The sequence below is a fragment of the Excalfactoria chinensis genome, chromosome Z (assembly GCF_039878825.1).
Source record: "Excalfactoria chinensis isolate bCotChi1 chromosome Z, bCotChi1.hap2, whole genome shotgun sequence".
Lineage (NCBI taxonomy): Eukaryota > Metazoa > Chordata > Aves > Galliformes > Phasianidae > Excalfactoria > Excalfactoria chinensis.
In genome coordinates this window covers 73,689,624-73,712,200 of record NC_092857.1, presented here as the reverse complement: position 1 = coordinate 73,712,200, position 22,577 = coordinate 73,689,624, and the positions used below count along the sequence as shown (strand labels likewise).

The 22,577-nt window shown below is 39.5% G+C and overlaps 1 long non-coding RNA gene across 2 annotated transcripts in view; it reads right to left on the bottom strand.

Moving 5' to 3' along the window:
• LOC140264481 (uncharacterized) overlaps positions 1 to 14,414 on the bottom strand; it is a 44,311-nt gene extending 29,897 nt beyond the window's left edge. For both annotated transcript variants that reach the window (XR_011906052.1, XR_011906053.1), the window contains exons 1-2: positions 14,233 to 14,414; positions 384 to 444 (exon numbers count right to left, since the gene is read on the bottom strand). This is a non-coding gene — a long non-coding RNA (uncharacterized lncRNA). The remainder of the gene's footprint in view (positions 1 to 383; positions 445 to 14,232) is intronic.
• Positions 14,415 to 22,577: the final 8,163 nt, after the last annotated feature.

Sequence of the window (22,577 nt, the reverse complement as noted above, 5' to 3'; positions counted from 1 at the left end):
GGTGCAACATAAACTTTAACTATCATAGGGATAGCAAACATCTATAGCAAATAAATCAGTAATACAATTCTGATCTAAAGTTCCTTTTCAGCAGCAGCCATATGTTGTTTTGTTTTGGGATTCCTTTTTGTGTGAAATGAGACATCCAAATTCTGTCTTTCAGATTTGAGATAATTTGGTGTTTCTTGTCTTAGTTTGGCAGTTCCATACTGGTCACAGCCAACTTGGAATGAAAAGCTCAACTGCACAACAATAGGAACAACAACAAAAGAAATAAAGAGAGCATTAATATGCCAGTAGAATGGACACTCTAATCAATCAGACAACAGCAATATAGCTATATGATCTTTAGATGCCACTTCAAAGCAGACTTAAAGACATACCTGCAAAATACAAAATGCAGACATTCTGTCTGTCCACCTTCATGTGGAAAACAGCAATTACCTAAAATGAAACAAAGAGATTTAAAATGCTAGTAGCATTTACATATAGTGACGATAATTTGGGACTGGATCTTAAAAGTCATTCTTCCATTCTCCAAGTAGTTCAGTACTCAGAGGCAAACAAAACTGTAAGCAGTGAACTAAGTTAGACACAACTGTTTTCTAATGACCTTCCACTACTGACATTCATGCACAAAAATTAGATAACAAATCAAGACAACAGTTTCAACCAACAGATTTAACTAACCTATCCCACTTAAACACATTCAGCTGAAAAAAAAAAACAACAAACAAAACCAAAAAACAGACATCCTATAAAACTAAAATTCAGTAATGCCCTTTAAAATCACCTGAGAAATGTGCTGTGGGGATATGCCAACTTCTCAGTGATAAAACAAGAACCATAAATGGAACATGTGCCAGCTGGAGGGAAGGAAAGTCCTGTTTGCGTCAGCAAGCTGTCAAATAATTATCCTAGCTGGCAAAACTACTACCTTTCTCTGGCAAATAAGAGGCCATAGACCAGTGCTACCTCCTGGAGGAATGTGGGACAGGTGAAGGTGTAGAGAGATGGGATGGAAGCTAAATTCTTGTACAGCATAAATACAGTTTAGGTTGTGATGAATATGCATAACGGTAATTTCCAACTTCCGCTGTTACAGTATCAGTAAATAACATGTTTTGTTTTGAGAATGGTTTTATAAAAGCTTAAATGAACGTTAGAGTGCTGAGCAAAATGGTGCAACGCTGCATCATGGAAGGCCACCACACTGGTTAGGCACAACCTTCCCTTGGCAGGCACAATTTTCCCTTGGCAAAGTCATGCTGGCTATCGTGGATCATCCACCTTTTCTCATGCATCTTAACATGTCTCCCAGCTGGATGTGTTCCATTATCTTCTCAGGCACAGAGGTGAGGCTTACCAGCCTGCAGTTCCTCAGGTCCTTCTTTCTCCCTTTCTTACAAATGGGAGTGATGTTTCCCTTTTACCAGCCCCTGATGGCTACACCTGACAGTCACAACTATTCAAATGTGGTGGAAAGTGACTTGTCAACCATCTCAGCCAACTCCCTTAGGATCCTGGGATACATGTCATCTGGCTGCATGGACTTGTACGCATTCAGTCTCATGAGTAGCTCTTAGACTATCTCTGCCCTTTTCAGTGGGTGGGTGGTTGCTTCCTCAGCTCCCACCTAGAGGTTCAGGGATCTGACAATCCTGGCTGCTAGTGAAGACAGAAGCAAAGAACTCATTGAGTACAGCAGCCATCTCCGTATCTGTTGTAGTCAGTTCTCCTTTCTCATTTAGCAGAGCAGATATACTCTCTTTGGCCTTTCTCTTTTGACCTATGTACCTGTAGAACCCCTTCTTGTTTTTAATATCTCTCATCAACTTCAGTTCCAGCTGTGCCTTGGCTTTCCTAACACCATCTCCACAAATCCAGCCAGCGTCCCCATGTTCTTCCCACGTGGTATATCCTTCCTTCCACTGTTTGTACTTGCCTTTCATTTAGGGTGGTTGAGTGTGAGTATGAAACTTCTTGTAGCTGACACAGGAAAGCCATATCCACAGGCTTCTCTTTATCAGGTGACCTATAGTAGACCCCAGCCACCAGCTGTCCTTTATTGGTCCTATCCCTAATCATAACCCACAGGTGCTCCACCTGTTCCTGACAGTTTCTCAGAGGGCACTCCTTACAGTTTATCCACTCCTTAACATAGAAGGCAACACCCCCACCCCTCCTGCCTTGCTTATCCTTTCTGAAAAGCTTATAGCCCTCATTGGTGGTGTCTGAGTTATCACAGGATCATAGAATGGTTTGGGTTGGAAGGGACCTTCACCTAGTTCCAACCTTCCTGCTATAGATGGGGACGTCTGCCAATAGACCGTATTTCTCAGAGCCCTATCCAGCCTGTACGTGAATCATCCCACCATGTTTCTGTGATGGCAATAAGATCACAGTTCGCTGAGTGCACCACGGTTTCCTGCTCCCCTTGCTTATTTCCCATGCTGTATGCATTGGCATAGAGGCACTTCAGCTGCATTTTCAGACGCACTGCTTTCCTTGAGGAGCTCTTCCTCAATCCTCTGGGACAAATCTGAAGTTTTCCCTCAGATTTCTTTTTTCCTTTATTTAGTTGTTTTTTCTCTGAATTGATGTACGCCCACCAGACACCTTGAGAGCGTATGCAGTGTACTGTGATACTCTCTGTACATGTATCTATTTATACTATTTATTTTAAAAGGTAGAGAAAAATTCAACATGGTACGTTAATACTGATGCCGTAAAATACAAAAAATATTGTGATTTTTTACATTTCTTGTATATTCTTCCCTTCGTACTTTTGATGAACCAGGATTTTATATTAAACACACATGAAATTCCACAAATACGGGATTAAAACTGCAATGTTCTACATATATCCCCATTCTTTGTTCACTTTCTTCTGCTTTTTCTAGATATTAAGCTTTCGTATGTACGAATGCTTGTGCATACACACACATTTATTTGCAGCTCTAGTGTAACCTTTTTGTTGTTTTTATGGGAAATAACCCATTGAAAGGCACACAAACCAAGCATACGTTCTGGACATGCTGATACAACACAAGCAAGCTTGTGAAGGGTGGGAAGGCAAGTGCAAACAGAATACATATTAAGGATGCTCTCCTTTCCAACTTCTTGATCTTGGTCATTCTGCTGAAGACTCAAGAACATTTACAGCAGTGCAAAATGCTAACTTTGTTAATGCACAGACCTCAGCAGGACAAGGAGCGCTGAGGATGACTGATTCAAATTCAGAACACCTTACAAAATGATTTGTTTTAGATACCCAGTAGGGAACTCTTGTTTGTTGAACTTATTATTCATTCATGTATTCATGAAAAAAATACAATAAAAGCATAATCCCTCCCTAGTGCCTGAATGATCACATGGAAATGAATCCAGAGCTTTGCAGTGCTAAGGTCTGTACTTTGCAACAGAACAGCTTTATATTGCAATATCATTACCTGAGTCTAGAGTTTACATTATACTCATAAATCAGCAAGGCAAATTTAACTTGCATTGTAATCTAAGGTTATGCTGAGAATCAGATATTATAAATACCCATGCATAATAACAGCTGCTTATGTGACTTTTTGATTTTCTTTCTCCTAAATGATTCAGCAATTACAGTGTTGAAATGTAAGTGAGCTTATGAATGTGTTTGCATTTTGACAAGTAAAATGCAATTGGAAAAAAAATAAAATAACAAATACGCTTTGATGATCTGAAAGAGGTTCCTAGAATAGATGAGTAACATAGGAAAAAACAAACTCTATTTGAAAAAAAAAAAAACTGATAAGATTTAAATCAAACACTCCTACATTAAAATTAGTGAGAAAATAAAGAACAACAATTTATGGGCAAAATGCTGTATTATAAGCTCTAGCACTGAAAAGCACTTACATTCATACATGTGAGCGGGATATATATAATCTCGTTATACACTATGATACATAAACAAGCACACAAAAAAACAGTAAAAACAGTGCTTGCTTTAATTTTTTAATTTTTTTATATTTTTTTTTCTCTAATGCCCCTCTAATCTGCTGGATATTTCATTTAGGGATGTGTTAGCTGCTCATACATAATGCAGCGAGTGAGCAATTGGATGATGGGTTGGGCTGCAAGAATTAGAGCTAATGGGGTTACATCAAGCTGGCAGCCAGTCAACAGCAGAGTTCCATGGGGCTCCATGTTTAGGGCCTGTTCTCTTTCATGCAGGGAATGAGGTTCTCAGTGCCTTCTTTACAGCTGACATCAAGTTGAGGGGAAGTGCTGATCTTCCTGGGGGTAGGAGGAGTCTTCAGAGGGACGCGGAGAGCTGGACTTATGGGCTGAGGACAAAGGGATGAAGTTGAGCAAGACCAAGTGTCAGGTCCTGCATTCTGGTCACAACAACTCCCGGCAGTGCAACAGACAGGGAGAGTGGGACAGAGTGGTTGGAAGATTGTGTGAAAGAAATGGATCTGGGGGTGTTGGTCAATAAGCAGCTGATCATGAGGCAGTAGTGTGTCCAGATGGCTAAGAAGAGCGACAACATCCTGGCTTGAATCAAAAACAGTATAGCCAGCAGGAACATGGAGATGATCCTCCCCCTCCATCGCTCAGCTGTAATGAGGCCACAACTTGATTACTGTGCTCAGTTTTGGGCATCTCTCTAGAAGAAAGAGCATGTCCAGAGAAGGGCAACAAAGATGGCAGGAGGTCTGGAATACAGGTCTTATGAGGAGCAGCTGAGAGAACTGGAATTGTCTAGTCTGGAGAAAAGGAGGCCCAAGGGAGAGCTTATCAACCTCTACAACTCCTTAAAAGGAGGCTGTGGTGAGGAAGGGGTCAGCCTCTTCTCCCATGAAACTAGCAATAGGACTAGAGGGAATGGCCTCAAGTTGTGCCAGTGGAGGTTCAGTTTGAATATTAAGGAAAAATGTATTCTCCAAAAGAACAGTTAAGCATTGGAATTGGTTTCCCAGGGAAGCAGTGGAGCCACCATCGCTGCAGGTGTACTTAAAAAGTACAGGGTAGATGTAGTACCTAGTGATATGGTTTAGTGGGTAGTTTTGGTGGTAGGTGGATGGTTGGACTAGATGATTCCAGGGGTCTTTTCCAACCTTAATAATTCCATGATTTTATGATTTTAAGTAAATGAGACTTTCACAATGCTATCCTAACAATGGGAGAAGCATGTTCATCTAGAAGATGACATCCCTAAACAGAATAAAACAGTTATGTCTGTAACTGAGAAAGATTTCAGTCATCTGAATGAACAGCACCTTAAGTCTAAAGTGGGCTTCAAAATAACATGTTATGGTGTTTCTAACACCATGGACAACCTCACTCTGTGCTGTAAAGAGATTTGGGCTCTTTATTTTCTGTCTTTTACTGTTGTTGTTCTTAACCTGGAAAGTTAGTATCTCCTTTTATTTGCAGTCAATGCTCTTACTCCTGGTAAGCATCTTGCTGAGTTTACAATTTAGAAGGGCCCATACCAATGCCTAGAAAACAACAGCACTACTTCCTCGGTAATGATAAGAGCTTTAATAAAAAAGTGTTTTCTTCAGCTTGGACACGCTGCCAATTCGTTATCAGCTTGTCATCACCTCATTAACTACTTCTAAAACAACTGAGAATACCCAAATTCTTTTTTTTATTCATGTTATTAATGGTACAAGTGATAAATCAACGGGAAGCCTAAAAACATTAAGGGAGCTATGTGCCAGATAACAGGGCATTCTGATAACAAGCCATTTAACAGCGAGGCTCCCAATGCATAGCAGATATCGGAAATGTCACTTCATAGGCAGTGTCAACATTTCTGCAAAATGCAACTCTGATTAGCCAGGAAAAACAAAAATTCAGAGATTTTCAGAGGAATTCACACTCTCATCTTCCAGAAGCATTGTATCCACTGAAATCAAACTCTATAGCCTAATATAGAGCAGGTGTATTATATTATATTGTATTTCTGAGAGTCCCTTAGCATACGTTCCCTCCCCATTGTGCATGCATTGTGAGCAGTTGGGGTCTCCTCCTGGTGGTTGTGGGATGAAGGCTCATCATTTTCCTCACGAAGGCTTGTAGTCTTCTTCACTGTATTCAAACATCAGCTGACATCACTCAGAGCGTGGTCTACATAAGTGTAAGCTGATGTTCTTATATGGGTTAGTCAGTGTAGCCATAGCAATATCAGTTTCACTGTAACAGGTTAATATGCAAACTGTTATCATGGAGCTCAGTTCCAAAGACTGTAGTTTGATTTTTAATGTCTTAAATCCTAGAAACAGCAAACTTTGTATACATACTTGGATAAAAAAAATCTGTTTGTCGAGAACAGAAGTTGTTCTCAGCATTACAATACCAGCATGTGTCATTCAGGATGCAATTTTCCACGACACTGTGACATTCACAAGGCATTATTTATTTATTAGTAGATAAAATACAGGGAAGACTGTAATGGGAGGATGATTGTTTGATTGATTGTTTGGTTGATATTTTAACCTGTGGCCAAGTGCCATTCAAGAAGGCCAGCTCCTGCTGTCTTTGGGACCAAAGAAAATCAAGGAAATTAATTCCAATCTGATCCCGAGCAGTTAAATGTCCAGCTGTCCAACATTTCAACAAGGAAACACAATGGCGTAGTTAGAAGTACCTTTTGCAAGGCAATTCTTTATTCTACATCCAAATAACAGTACAATTATATTTCTTTGAGAGTTGATTGGGAAATAAAGCAGAAGAAACACTAAGAATGGAGCGTGCAGATCCAGACATTTCAAGACACTGATATGGTTAATATTTTAGGAGGGGGGGAATGAGTAAAATGTAGTTTTGATTTTTTCCTGACTGGGGGAAAATCGAGAAAGAAGAGAACAGTGTAAAGCAACAGACTAAGCAAAATATCTCCTTGTAATAGACAGTATTAAATGCTTTAGCAGCACACACTCAAATATACTGTCTAGTGATCAAACAGGGAACCAAATACTGCAGCTATGCCAGTTGTTTCATGGATTCTGACAAGAAAACAAGCAAGCAGAATAATCCCTTCAGCAGAACAAGTACAACATCTTCTACCCACAACCCAAGACACTTTGGGGCCCAAACAAAAAGCTTCATATATCACTCATTTGGACGCAGGATGTAAAAATCAAAACAGTGTTTTGTGTATTTTGTGCCATTTACTAGAATGAAAGGCTTGGACAACACAAACCATTATTATTTGTCATACAACAGCAAGAAGGTGTTTACTGGGAGCAAGTGTTCTGCTAAACAAGGGGGTTTATTTCGCAGTCTTTCATACAGATTCCAACTTGCGTACATAATTTATTGAAAGAATGCTGTATCAGTTGATTGCTTGTAGTCCTATTCACCTAGAAAATCTAAACTACAATAAAAGCACACGTAAAATAGCATGGCCATTATGCCTCTGAAAAGCAAAAAAATGCCTACAGTAAAAAACACCATGCTGATTTAAGCACTGCTGTCAACATTTGCTTCTTTTAGGCCCCAAGGACCAATAGACTCTTACAGGGAAGCAAATCTGGATCTTAGAGCCAAGCAAAGCTCCTAGTGCTGATTATTCACAGTCATGTCCCCAGGAACTCTTACCACATTTCATATTTTTCAATTTGAAAGAATACACTACTTATTTTGAAACCTCCCTTTTCCCAGAAAAGTAATCCATCAATAAAAATGTAACATCAGCACACACACACACACACACACACACAAAAACACCATGGAAAAAAAACAAAACAGCATACAACCTGAAGAACTGGTGCTCGCCTCTGATTTTCTCTTGTGTTTGATAAGTTAATATATAACCGCCAACCTCAAAAATAATTATACAACAGTATTGTCCATAACTATAGAATAATACTGTTCGCTGATGTCAGCCTAAGTTAGAAGTCTCCATAGTCACCCTGTGTCACAGCCTCCTTTCCCTAACTGAACATGTATTTTAGCTCATGCACTAAGCAAGTGATAGAAAGAAAGTAAATCCGACACCTAAATAACGATTTCATACAGTTAACCATTCATTCATTCTGGTCGCATTTTTATCTCTATGAACTGTAAAATGAAAAGGTTATATTGAGGAGAGAAAAAAAAATATTGATGAGAGGGGTAGAAAAGAAACAGCACTGGCTCATGAAGAGACCTAAAAACACAGAGGTCTGGTTCAGAGAAACCTGTGAAGACTGGCACACTGCTAATCTATGCTATCATGAAGCATTAGTTTTCTTCCTCTTCTGAGGGAAAGATGATTGACATTGATGTTTATGATACCTAAAAGCAACAAACCTTGAAAAGCTACTCAAACAGTAGGAAAGCACAGGCACATGTTTACAAGAACAATTGTTTCTTGGGTCTAAGGAATTTCTACAAGGATCATCATCAGCTTTTCTGATCTTCACAGAACAAAAACCAGCCTATTACAGATTTACTACATTTCCCTTCGTATTACAGCGTGACAGATTTTACTCCCTACCTAATCTCTTCTGTTACCTTTTAATAGAATATTCAGAAGTACCTTTTTACCTAAACATTCAAAAATTCATGACTGTGCACCAAGACAGTAAGCTGTATGGATATGCCTTGGTTTCTGTTCCGGACAGGAGCTGTCTCTAGCTTTGAATTCCTATCGGATGACTACTGTTTTTCTGTTGGACAAGAACACAGCCCATATATAAGCTTCTGTCTCTAGAAATATAAGAATTACCAGGTGAGGCTTTTTTATGAATGTACATCAGGGCATATCAGGTAGACTGTCAGAAGTGTTTAAACAGAATGGAGCTTAGAACCTTCAGATTAGACCATGTCCTTTCTCAGGGTGGAATGTAAACATTGCAAGAGATGGCTATGTACTGAATATATTGATACCACTGATATGAATGCAAATGTCACTGATTTCGCAGCTCCAAATCTTATATCAAATGAATGAGAGGGGGTTTATCTGTTTGTTACAGTGCTCACGTTTACTACGGTAATGTTTACTGAATAACACAACTCTTACTACCATTACTCAAAGAACTGAAGGATGATTTAAAAAAAAAGAGAGAACAGTTATACTTTATAAAACAATTATATATATATATAATTAAATAATATAACAACTGCATGTCTAGCAATACTGAGAGATAGTTCAAAACAAGATTGGTCTGAGATGCTCTCTTACATTGAAGGTCATTAAAAATACCCAATATTTAAGAGATGCCACACGCTCCTTAGCTTTTTGGACTACAGACCTCTGTCAGCTCTCAGAATTGCTCATAAGAATTTCACATGAGATCACTATAAACACAAGATATTTCATGTGTTGAACAGAGGCCTGCCTTGTAGAACAGCTGAACTGATTGTGACCTTGAAGATCGCTAGCTTCTCTTGTATTACCAATGAAAGAAAACGTAGTTTAAGGACATAGTAACCATACGTTATACAGTCCACAGTTCGAAGCTGTATCGAAAACACGCTCACATGTGGATTCGATAATATTAAAATCATAAGACTGTGGGTGAAAAACGCAGCACTATTTTCAAATTTTAAGAGCTTCATTATCATTGTTTCTCACCTTGAGGTCTAATAACATAAGAATGTTTATGCTTTTCTGGTACTCTTGACAGCTGGTGTGGAAATAAGGAGGTAAACACCTTGTATAAATATGTAATGTATATATAACAAACAACAAATACAGGGAATTTAGTTAGGCCTTTAAATTCAACATTTACCAATGAGAAGTGTTCAGTGCTCCCAAACTCAAGTGACTGTGCTATTTCAGCAGCACAGAAGTATCATTTTAGTTCACAAATGCAGCTATTGCATAAAAAGTTCACTTAGTAAGAAAACTGTCTGGCCTAAGTTTTTCATTGGAATTCTTTGTATGTCAGCATAAGAAAGATGTATGCAAAATATTTTAGTCAGACCATCCAAATCTCACTACTCTAAATTGTTCCAATTCAACCGCATTTTAAATGCAGTAAAATTCAGCAGCTATAATCTAGATCATACACTTACCGGTCTTTTTTTCCCCACAAGCCTTGAAGCCTAAAAGTTACCATGGAAACAAATTCTATATTCCCACAAATTGGAACTGTCAGTTCAAAACAAAAGAAAACCAAAAAAATAAATAAATGATTAACTCATTGCTAACTGCACTTCACCCAAGTTAGCAATGCCTAAGTAGCTTGTAGGTTGTCAGACATAGGAGGTGTGACAGGAAAATTAATCAGGGATCCAAAGTAGCGTGGCTCTCATAAGGATTTCTTACAGTAATAATGCTAAGAACAAAAAACAAAACACTTTCTTCCAGAAAAAGCATTTCACAGTGTACTTACAACATGCCGTTGCAACAGTTAATGTCTAATAAGAGTACCACAGAACCACAAATTACCTATTACCTATGTTGAGGAAGAAATACTGGTGGAGGCTCTGGACACAAGAAGCATATACCCAGTTCTGCCTATCTCACATATCTAACAGAGAGACTTAATCTCTCACAGCTTTGGTTTCCTATCTGTAAAATGGTGTCAACAGTGCTTTTAATAGCAGATAATACTTTCAGAATGATGCAGCATGTGTCATCTGCACGGCTTCCTAATCCTTAAACATCATACAATTATGTGACGTATAACATTGCACGAATGTCACATTGTGCTTTATTCATGTTTTATGATGGTTGTCTGCAACACTTGAAAAACACAAAGAAGCTGCAGTTCCCAAACTTGTTTCTTACATCTCTAGAAGTGAACAGATGGATCTCCTGCTTTGTATTTTAGATTAAAGTCTGATACGTATCATACTATACATGGCCTAAGAACATACATGTGGGAACTCAAATAACAGTGCTAAAGTCCAAAACGTACACCACTAGGGATCAGACACCCTCCTTTGGCCCACAGAATTTCTCCTGTAGTCAGAAGGCATCACTCTCCAATTCAGCCTGGTATCTAACTTATTATTTAAGTGCTCATTATTTATTTTCACCTTCTTTTATCACTGTAGTGATTTTGTATATTATCTTCTGGAAACACCAATGAATGTTCCAGTCCTGGTGATGGCTCAGGTAATGTGAATTCCTGCTGTTTATAAACCAGTATCAAAGTATTAATATCACTGAAGTATGTCAGATAGACACTATTCTTTACCTAAATGAGACTTGAAAACACACTGTAGAACAATGGAGGTAAGTTTTCTCACCTCTGTTTCAGCGGGTACTTCAAAGGGATGCTTGAAAGGTTACAAGCCATTCATCAGGAGTTTGGAACTCATAAAGTAAGGAAGCATGTGAACTGAAAAAGTTCAAAACCAGGAGTGAATCGAGACAACAGATCCATGGAATATGCAAGATTCTAATTGACAGGATCAGAAAACAATGCACAAAGTACTTATCGACACTGTTCATGTTTTAGGACTTTGCTGTACAGTCATACAGAAGATGAGTAAGTCTCCATAAAGGTTAAACATAGCCTCAGTTTATCACCTAGGACTTATGCCATTTATGCTTTCGTTGTCTTGTTTTTTGTTTTTTGTTTTTCTTTACTGTTCTTTAGTTCACATGCTGCATATTCTTCCTTCACTCAATTCACTACCGCATTTCTTCTGCATGCCCCTCAGAAACCTGTAGCATTCTGGTGATAGGAGTGTTGCTTCGTTTCATTACATCCTGTAACATAGAAAGCACCAATGCATTTTTAAGTCGAATCCAAGATGCTCGAACATCTTGCTCCAGTAAAATACAGCACATCCGTCATTCCACTCTCAGCTGTTGAGAAGGGGAGAAATCTTTGAAGAACTCATGGCTTTCATGCTTCATGGCACTTCTCTCTCCCTCGGAGTTTTGGTTATAGGAGATCTTATTTGGGGTCTCATTTATACATTTTAAAACACGTTCCCTCAAATGGGCTCTACCAGATATTTCCATCTCCTGAAAACCACTTTTGCAACCAGGCTGATCTTAGGACAACAAATTTCCAGTCCTAGCACTGCTTTAACTAGATGTAATTAACATTTACCAACACATGTGAAATGCTATGAGATGTAACACCTTTCATTCTCTTGGAAATCAGGCAACAATTAAAGGAGATATTAGCAATGGTTTCTCAGATAAAAACAACAACAACAACAACAACAAACTGAGGTATTATGTTTCTGAGAACTGCTAACAGCTTGCCCTTATTGCAAAAGGCATTAGCAGTGCCTTCCAACAATAGACCCAGCTCCATCCCACTTATTTTCTTCAGCTGGGCAGTGCGAGGGGCACAGACTGCATATTCAGTTGTCTGAACATTTATCAGGTTGTCAGTCAGGAAGCAAGACAAGAGTCAACTGGGGTGGGTTTGGCATTGACATTCTCCTTCTCTTCCCACTTAATACCTTTAAATTGCTGCAACATCTGTTTAAACTGTATCTTCAGAGAAAACTGAAATAGTGTGTCTTGTCTGAATCTACTCCCTACTGTCAGAATACCAGCCTTAAAACTATGCCCTCAAATAAAAGCCTTCCAGGCCAGGTTATTACCTTTGCTTTTCTGGTAGTCCTATCTGCATTGTCATGCCCCCTGGCTTATACAATCTTTGCACAAAGGCTTGTTTATATGGTAAATAAGCTTTCTCTGGTTACCTACCACAACACAAACCATTCTCTATGAACCAAATAAAAACACATCTTCTAGAAACTGCAGACCCTGGGGGAAAGGACAACTGGATGCTCTGCCAGAATTGGCAATCTACATTTAACATCTATGGTCCCATCACATCTTCAAGCAAGGAAACAATACTCAGTGTGATCTAATATTAGATCTGATGCCACCAGTGACCTTCGAACTCTGGAAGCATAGCTGCCGTCCACATGGGAAATGTAATTATGGAATTCGATTGTAAGCAATGAAGCTGCTTTAACTGACCATATTTGTAATAATTTCTATGTAAATTAAAAATCACCGCCAATTTTAGCTCCATGGACAAAACTTTCTATGAAACTGGTTATTTCTTTGGGACTGGAGATATCCGGAAGGAAACAGTTCGCAGAACATACAGATTCAGTTTTAAATCATATAGCTGGCATGCATGATGCTTTTCTTTACATGTCTGGAATTGGAGACGCACAGGACATAGTCGATTTTAGACAACATCATACTGCAGTTTGGAGGGGTGACATTTTTTCTTGAGGCTTGTGTGTCTCGCTCCTCTGCACACACACAGAGGCAAACCCCATCAATTCTAGGCTGCCTTCGGGAGATTTCACTTCGAGCTGATTTTTGATTGATTGCCATGCATGCTTCATAATGATTAAGTGGGATATCAAGGGAAACCCACGTGACTTTTTAGCTATTACTATTTCATTTGTGTTTTTTTTCATAGAAGACTCCAGATTTAGCAAGTATTTCAGCCTTGTTGCACTTTCAGGGAAATGCCTGACAAAGATGGGTGACTTGTTTCTTTCTTATTATATCATTTCTTTGTCTCCACCCTCACTGGTTAAGCACTGCAAAGCTAACTGTAAATACCAATATCTAAAGTGAAAGTACAACTTCCTGCAACAGACAGTATCTTAATTAGGGTCTCTCGAAACATTTTGCCATCTGCTTAACTGGCTCTGCATAAATTCAGCTACATTTCAGGATTGACTTTGAAATAGACAAAATCTGTGGTGGGGGATGGAAGGTGGTAGCTGCGGTTTCAGACCCACAACCAGCATGCCACTTTGTGTGAGTTATTTGTGTGCTGCCATAGAAATCGTATGCTGTGCTTTTCCCTAGAAGGAAAAAGGACAGAAATGTATTTTGAAATGACCTTTTGTGTTGAAACGGTGTTAACCATATAAGCTACATACTGAATAAAGATTGATTGAGGAACAGTGGAGAGAATAAGAACACTTGCAGCTCAGAGGTCTTGCTCTCGCACACAACACAGGGCCACATCTGATCTCACAGTGTTTTATCTCTCTGTGACCACACAGACCTCATTAAGCTCCATCCTCTATATAAACACGATTGACTATATAAGTAGAAAGCAAAAAGACGCACGGATTTTACACAAGAAAAAGGTGGAAAAAAACTCTTCATCAGGAATCAGCTGACTACAGTGCCAATTCTGATCTCAAAGCCTTTTGTTTGTTCACATCGTACCCCTTTATCAGTAGAGCTAATTTACATCACAGGTGCAAAGCATCAAAAACAGCATGATACAGAGAACCAGAGAAATTTTGTCTTTCAAAAATAATAATAATAATAATAATAATAAAAATAGCATTTCTTACCTGCAATAGGATCTCAGTGGTATCTAAATTGTGTCTGTCTTTAAACCATAAGCAGTGCCAGCCCTTTGCAATCATTTCTTCTTTGCTTCCTGTAAGTTGGAGAACTCTTTTCTTTCCTACATCCTCTTCTAGCAGCATTTGTCAGACATCACAAAACATCTAGGCTCTGCAGTGAGGACTGTTACCACCCCTCCACATTCCAGGCACTTTTCAGCAGAATGGGCTTAGGAAGAACAGAAATGAGATAAAATCAAAACACGAATAAATCTTCAAACGTAATTGATTTCTTCTTCTTTGCAAAAAATAATAGAATAATAATAACAATAAAATTTTAATTAATGATTTTACCATATGTAACAACTTATGAATTAATTCCTTCTGCAAATAAAATAACAGGAAGAAAATAAGCTACAAACTCAATACTGTAAATACTACAGAGGCCCAGCGTAATCCATCATACCTGTAGTTACATTTTGCTCAGCAAACAAATTGTCAACATGTAATTTGCTTTTGATGTCGGCTAAAAGCACTTTATCATGTTAAAGCTTATTGATGCCTGTAAGGCCCTTTTACCTACAGATGTTTCAAATGTAGTGAAATAATGAAACACTAATCTCTAAGACTTTTATTCTATAATAGATGGTGGTTTTTTTTTCCTCACTAAATCAATTCAAAGGCTAATTGGGGTGGAAGGTGACTATCTCTAGCGGTTATAAATACATTTGCATTGCTATCAATCTTTTACACGACTGATGTTTAACGAGGCCGAAGAGCTCAGACCAGCCTCAGCGGTGCCACGCTGTGAACTCGTAGTCAATGCTGTCACCAAGTGGCAGAACTGGGAGTTGCAACACCCCTCTTTTTCCTGCCTTATTGCTCATACTCCCCAGTTAACGCATGTAATAAAGGTCGGACGGCTCTTCCAGCGTGCAAACTCTTTTGCCCAGCTCTGTTGGCCCCATGAAGCTCCATCCATTTCGATCTACAATAGGCAGGTATGACAGAAGACAGCAAACACCCCATGGAGACTGAAGAAAGATTGAAGTCAGATGCTTTGCAGCTGCATTAGACACATGATTTAAAACTCCACAGGTCCCAACTGTCAGGGTAAAAGACAAGGACCTTTGCATCTTGATATGCTTATCATCTGACTACCTCCAAAATGCCTGCAGGCACGGCTGTTTGCAATACTGCAGTGAGCAATGTAGAACAGGATACCCAACATACACAAGTCCAGCTTACATCCTCCCAAAGAAAGCATAGAAATAGTCAGGAAGGTAAGCTTATTTCAATAAACTTCAATAAATATCTTTGATCATGTTAAAAAAATATTTTTCACTTTTTTCCTAATGAACACAATACAGAGATAGGAGAATAAAAGTAGCTGTTTTCCTACCAGAAAGGTTACTTGGCAAGAGAACTACTTATTTTACTTATTTTTTTCCCATAGACTTGGTTCATCTATGAAACTTCAGTGGCTCTTCGCTGCATGCACCATTTCTGCATGGACTGCTTGCAGTGAAGTATATCTTCTTCTTGAGGAAAGAATCATCTAAAGCAATTCTATTGTGTACACCTGCAACTTTTACCCATCTCCACATTGCCCATGTAAATGTCATAATGGAGAACAGCAAATACAGAATAAGTATGGAATCAGCACAACCTTTATGACATTACAGCACTACTCTGTGCTCTCCAAGCCTTTACAGACAGAAAATTTAAAGTAGGCAATTGCTGATATGATGGAAGAGTGGGTTTACTGAAACCAGCTACTATGACTGCAGAATCCACCTTTCATGGGCCTAATGTTGCAGTAAACAGTTCATAAACCATAGCTAATGGTATTAAAGTAGCAGGGAAGAAACTTGTATTGTCCTTTATTAGCAAATGTTTTAAGGTATAGTGTCACAAAGCAATATATTCCATGTAAATATTCATGTCATATCATGGTACATCCCGTTGCAAGCAAAGACAAGCCTTTGTGACAGTGAACAGACTAACAGGAGAACTGAAACAGAACCATAGTTTCATGGAATCACTGAATGAATGGCTTGGGTTGAAAGGACCTCAAAGACCAGAAGCAAAAGGCCAGGGGGAAATGCCATCATGAGGACAGAGGATGCTCAAAATGGGTTACAGTTTCTTACAGGAAGGAATGTACAATGTTGCTTAGCCAAGCAAAGACAGTATAAATCTGAATTTTATTTAAAAGTAACTAGGGGTTATTCTTGTCCGACTGTGAGAAAAGCATCATAAAAAGGATCAAAGGACAGTACATTACAGGAAGTTAACAGGCCAGTGCAACCAGCACTACCACCAGAACATGTCAACCTCAGTACTGTTTGATTTATATCCGATGGTAATCACTGCTAGTGAGAGAATACTCTGCCACATACACATTCAGTCACTGCAGCCATGTTGAGGTAGATTTTTCATACCCAGAGCTGTTAACACTCTCAATTTGATCCAAGCCTGTTTGGAAAAATTACATTTGAAAACAGTCACAGAAGTTCTATAGAGAGCTCCCTGTCATCACCCATCTAAGCCTTTCAGGGGTTCAGATGTACTTCATTAAAAGCTTCACATACACGGGGTTGGACAGCACTGTATATTCACATGAAATACTGGCTACGAACGATCTGCCACATTTCCATGCAAATTGATTTTGTGCCTTTAGCTTTGCACCTTCTTTCTTAGGTTTTGATGTTTCACTGCTGACTTGCTTGTACATCAGTGCATGAGCAATTAGTACATTAGTTGCTGAAGGCAAGTTGCAAACAAGCAGAATGTCAAGAATGATCATAAAGTAGCATTTCACTTCTCCCAACACTAGACACTTGAATTTTAATCACCCCTGCTCTTCAGCAGCCCTTAAGGAGAGCGTGTGAGCAGTGTTAAGCTAAAAGTTGTAACAGATAGTTATTTATCTATGCTTTCTTATTATTTTGTTGGGATCCAAGAGCAGCATTCATATTCTTAAAAGACAGTTTTTCTTGCCTAGAAAGACCATCTACATGGAAGCTGATGCAGCTTCTCTGCAGAATCTGGCCCTAATCTGTGTCACGTGTTTCATTCAGAGGAAATGTCCTAGTTTTGTTGTACTACGTTACCATCTATTAAAACAAAATTGGAATTTTTCAGTCCAACAGCTTGCCTTGAAAGACTCTTATAGGCAGATTTGACCTTTACATTATGAATTTCATTTCATTATAAGCTCTTACATTTAGATTACTGCTTAACGTGAACTCTCACTGAAACGTGACCTGACAATTACTATCTGTATTTATTCATGCTAAGCTTTCTGCTTAACAACTATCAGGCTAAAAGTGGTGTATGGTTACTAGAGAAACAGTATTTCCTGCTATTTCAGACAATGAAGGTCATACCAGCCTCATATGAAAGGAATGGAAATGTTTCATATTTTTCAACAGTGGCATTCAATTTAAATTCATTATTTCAATCACCTGAAAATGCTTTTTTCCCAGCACCTTTCCACGTAGACATCAGGCATATCGCTTATCGTCATTAGTGCTGCTCCACCTATAGGGTATAAGTACAAAACAGATTCTAAACTTACTGAATAGTACAGTTGGGAAGGAAAAAAAAAAGGCTCAGACCTTCTGTGTCTGGATTTTATTATATATTATATTGTATTACTTTAATTTTATTCATGTACTTATTATTATTTATATACTTATCCTCTTGGCAAAATAATTTTACCTTTCTGAATCCCACATTCAAAATATTTCTGAATCCCAAATATATCTGTTAGTTGTTTGCTTTGTATTCTTATAAAGCAGGCCAAGAAGAATAACTGCATAGGTGTAGTTCCATGATGAAAGATATAATCAGTTCCTAAATCCTCCCCCACTTCATCATACTACTCACCGTGAGGACCTCAGAAAGCCAACAGCCCATCACTAACTTTCCTTCTTTCTTCTTGAAGATGACAAACTGCCAGCTTTTGGATCCACAGGAACACTGCAAGTGGAAGCATTTATATCAAATAAAAGGTGTTTATATAAGGTGTTTATATCAAGTTTTTTTTGTACATCAATACAAAATGAGAATGAACTAATTCAATCAATGAGGATTTTCAGTATTAATTCGATAATCTGCAATATTAGACACTTATAGCATTACTTGGACTGTCAACAATCTGTAGCAACACATGTATATATACATATATGATTCATCTCTTTTAGTCCCCAAGATTTTGAGTATAAATATAGGCTGTTTTCTTTTCAGTACCTTTATGTCCTTATATTCTCACATTACTTCTTTCGCACTACAAGACACCATTTTCCCCAGATGCACACACGAATCTTTGCTTCCATCTTCAGCCTAATTTTCACTATTTTAGACTACCTAGGCTGAAGAATTCATAGTTCTCTATAAAACTTGATTGAAGCTCACCAAGCAATAATTTCTGTCCATCGTCCTTCAGTCAAAAGCCATCTGGTGTTTCCTTATCACAGGATGTTTAAGGTAAGAAAATTTAAAAAAAAACACTTTTTCTTCCTGAATTAGAGATTTGGTGTCTCAGTGGAATCTGACACTAGTATACTTGCACCCTTCACGCGCTCAGCTGAACCCTACTGACTTGTTCCTTTGTACATACACCCAGTCACCTGCTCAGCTTTTTACTATTTTCCACATTACAAAGGGAAAGGAAAGAAGATTATGGAGATTTTTCCACCTATTTACCCAGGTAAGTAGTAGGCTGAGAGTGGAAGTAGGGTCATTCCTGTGCAGCATGCCTTCCACCACTTGCTAGGATGAAAAGCGTCTCAGAAATAGCCTCAAATGGATGTTATACATCATCTGAAATCAAACATACACTACAAATCCTTAAGATATGTACCCTCCTATGAGTAGCTATACTTCCTCACTGCTTTCACACAGGAGCAATAGCATTCATTTTATGTATCATAGAACACAGCACCATCTCTTGGATGAAGTAACTTAAAACAGTTAATACTTCAAAATGAGCTTCCGAGGTATTTACAAATGCATGAGAAAACACCACACAAAGCAGAAGTTCAGTTATGCATGTTCAATTTAAATGTCTGCAAAAGTCACTGTTTCTAGTAAACCGTCTGTTCATGGAGTAGCTTCAGGTTGGATTTGAGCAGAAACTTCTCAAAAAGAGAAGTGAATTTCTTCTCAAAAAGAACAGTGAAGCCCATGGAAGTATTGGAGTCATCATCCCTGGAGGTATTTGAGAAATGTGGAGATGTGAACCAAGAGACCTGGTTAGGTTGGACAGGCAGGACAGAAACGTGTTGCTGCTTCTTGGCAGAGATTGTGATGGCTGAGCTGGACCAGATCGATCTACAGAAGCAGATGGTCCTGAATTTTGCAGCCACCTTAGGGCCAGTGTTTACCACGCGCCAGCTGGTTCACATCCTTCCCTCCAACATAAAGCACAGCATTAATTCATTGCTGGACATGCTGGTGAAGGACAACTCAGACTATCAGAGGGAGAAGCCGACATATTAAAATGGACAAAAGAGGGAAAAGAATTAGTATAAGTATTGAAATAAGACTTAACCACATCACCTGTGTTAGAACCATCTGCCTTAAAGGAACCATTTCACCTTTCTATAACTGTCAGTGAAGGAGCTGCTTTAGTAGTTCTAACACAAGAATGGGGAAACAAAAGAAAACCTACTGCATACTTGTCCAGGCTATTAGATCCTGTATCTCTCTCAGCTTAGCCCAAATGTGTCCAGGAGGTAGCAGCAACTGCCTTGTTGGTATAAGAGAATACGTGCATACCCTTTGGGGCTGTAAGGAACAAACTGTTGGCTTGTTGATTAGATGTGTCTCCCCCCCGAGGAGATTGCTTCACTTTTGAGGTTTTTAGAATACGTGCATACCGTCCAGGGGTGTAAGGAGCAAATTGTTGAGTATTGAGTTGAGTATCCCCATGGAGATGGAGTGGGTACAGAGTGATTGGTCCAACTTAGAGGGAATCGCAGATCACATAAGTTCTCTCCACAAGCAAACTTGTATGTGGGAGGGAGGGAAAGGAAAAATCATTCATGCATCTCCTGGAGCTGCTCTTACTGCTGCCACAGAGATCAACAATGAACAGCACACAGCAGAAACCCAAATTATTCTGTCCGTGCAAGAATTAGTTACCTACCAGCAGGACCAAGTAGAATATCTTGGGGAACAGCCAGAAAAGAACATTCAAAAGTCCTCCTTCAGCAAGCCCTAAGAGAACAGTTGATAAATGGGAGGAGGATAATGCTAGTTCTCCAGATAGTGAATTTTATCCAGGAGAAAGTCTGAAGGATGTCAGAACCCAAAAAAAAACCACATCAGATAACCTGGCAGCCCTTCTCTGCCCTCTGACATAAACTGGGCATGCATATGAAGAGACTGAAGGTGGGTACTTTGACGTTAGTATCACGGAGGTCCCCTGTTCTGGAAGATTTTGGTCACACCCCAGGGAAATCAGAGAGAGAGTACACATGGAAAGTGCCACTAACAGGGGGAGATCAGATCCTGTTGACTGAAAAGGAATCAGAGTGTTACTGGGGACCTGGAATATTTTTCATCACTGGGCCCCATGGTCCCTTACTCAAAGAGCCTCTTAATAAATATAGCTGGAAGGCTCAAGACAATCAGGAGAAAATGGACAAGGTTAACCTTCTGGATTTCACCCTCCTCCCAACTTTGGTTCACTTGGGACCAGGAAGAATTTTTGTTGACATTTGCTTTTCCAGTTATTCTTTCTCTAACCTTGGTTCCTCTGGAACCAGGAAGTTCTGTCTCTTGTTCTCCAGATGCTAAAAATGCTGATCCTGGAAATGAATGAGGCCAGGATAGTACTGGCTGACTCCCCCAGCTTCAGGGAGATGCAGGACAAAGAATGAAAGTAGGTTGTCAGAGGAACATGTGATCTATGTGTACTGCAAAACCTCTGCAGTCTTCCCCATCAGCACTGGGAACCAATCAACAGTTCCTATCTAATGTACTTGCTCAATGGGAAAGAAGTAATATAAAAGACCAAAAGTTAATTGCAGATTCACTTGCCATAAGTAAATATGATGTCTCCTTAGCTCTTAGCTGCAGAAGGTAAAGGAAACACTTTACCCACTGAAATTCAAAAGCATGTTTCTCACATAAGAGATGTCCCGTGTGGGGTATGAAGGAGCGTATGGTCCCCCTGAGGAATGTGAGCTCACAGGTAAGATTGCTGGCTAGGGTGGGAAGGCTCCCTGGGGAAGCTCCCACGGGGGCCCATTGGTTCAAGGGATCCTATGGGAACCAATCGATCAGTAATTCAGACTCTCGTGAGCCCAAGAGGGCGTTTGGAGCCAATGTCCAAATAGTTTTGATTTCCATCTTCTTCCTCTTCTTTCTTTCCTCTGGCCACTCGTAGGAACTGCAGTAATGATTGCTGCCATCTCTCAGTGCTTGTGCTGCAAAAAAAAAGATTCTTGCAGGATCCTGCCCCTTGTGCAGATAGCCCTATTAGTCACTGACACCGTCTTTGTGATCGTTAAATGTTTGTGCTGTAGAAACGTTGCTTGTGGAATTCCATCCCTTTGAAATACTCTTGTCTTGCTGCGGGATGCTGGTTATGACTCTTGCCCAAGGAATTTGGTGTTCCCGTGTCCTGGAGGAGCAGGTGGACTCCATTGCCCAGCAAAACATAAGGGATTTTCACCCAATACCTAAGACCAGCTGGGATAAGCAGCTGTTATGGGACAAAGGGTGTCAAAAGCAATTCCAGAAAAGGCCATTCCAGGCTGTATTTTGGCTCTCTGGAGAAACCTCACTGATCAGCCAGGGAGAACGTGGGAATGGTACGCTGTTTCAGCAGCTAGAACTAACAGGGGGAGTCTTTTATGGTCTCTGCTGCCATCTCCTGTCCTGTATCGGTACTAATAATTCTGCCTGGGATGCTAATTCCAACCAAGCCAGGGACTCTAATAGTTCTATTTGTCCTCTAGGTGAACTTTCCATACTGATGCATGCTTACTAGGTAGCTGAAGCAATTAACAGATACAACGGCTGCAGCTTTTGTATCGCAAGTGCAAATAAAATCTGCTTTATCAGAGACGCCGCGCTGATGAGTTACTTGGGTATTTCCCAACAGGTGCAGTCAGTAAAGCACCAGGAACACAGCTGAAATCGTACCGAGCCGAGGGGGAAAGAACCGCCTCTGGCCTTTTGGGATCGATTAAAAGCGGGCTGGGAAAACAAGTGGGAACACACTGTACGTGAAGGGAGGCCCTGAGACAGCACCGCTCTGCGTGCTCACGAGGAGCAGCTTTACTGCTCCAGATTATATATTAAAGCAAGGAATCATACTTATACCAACATCC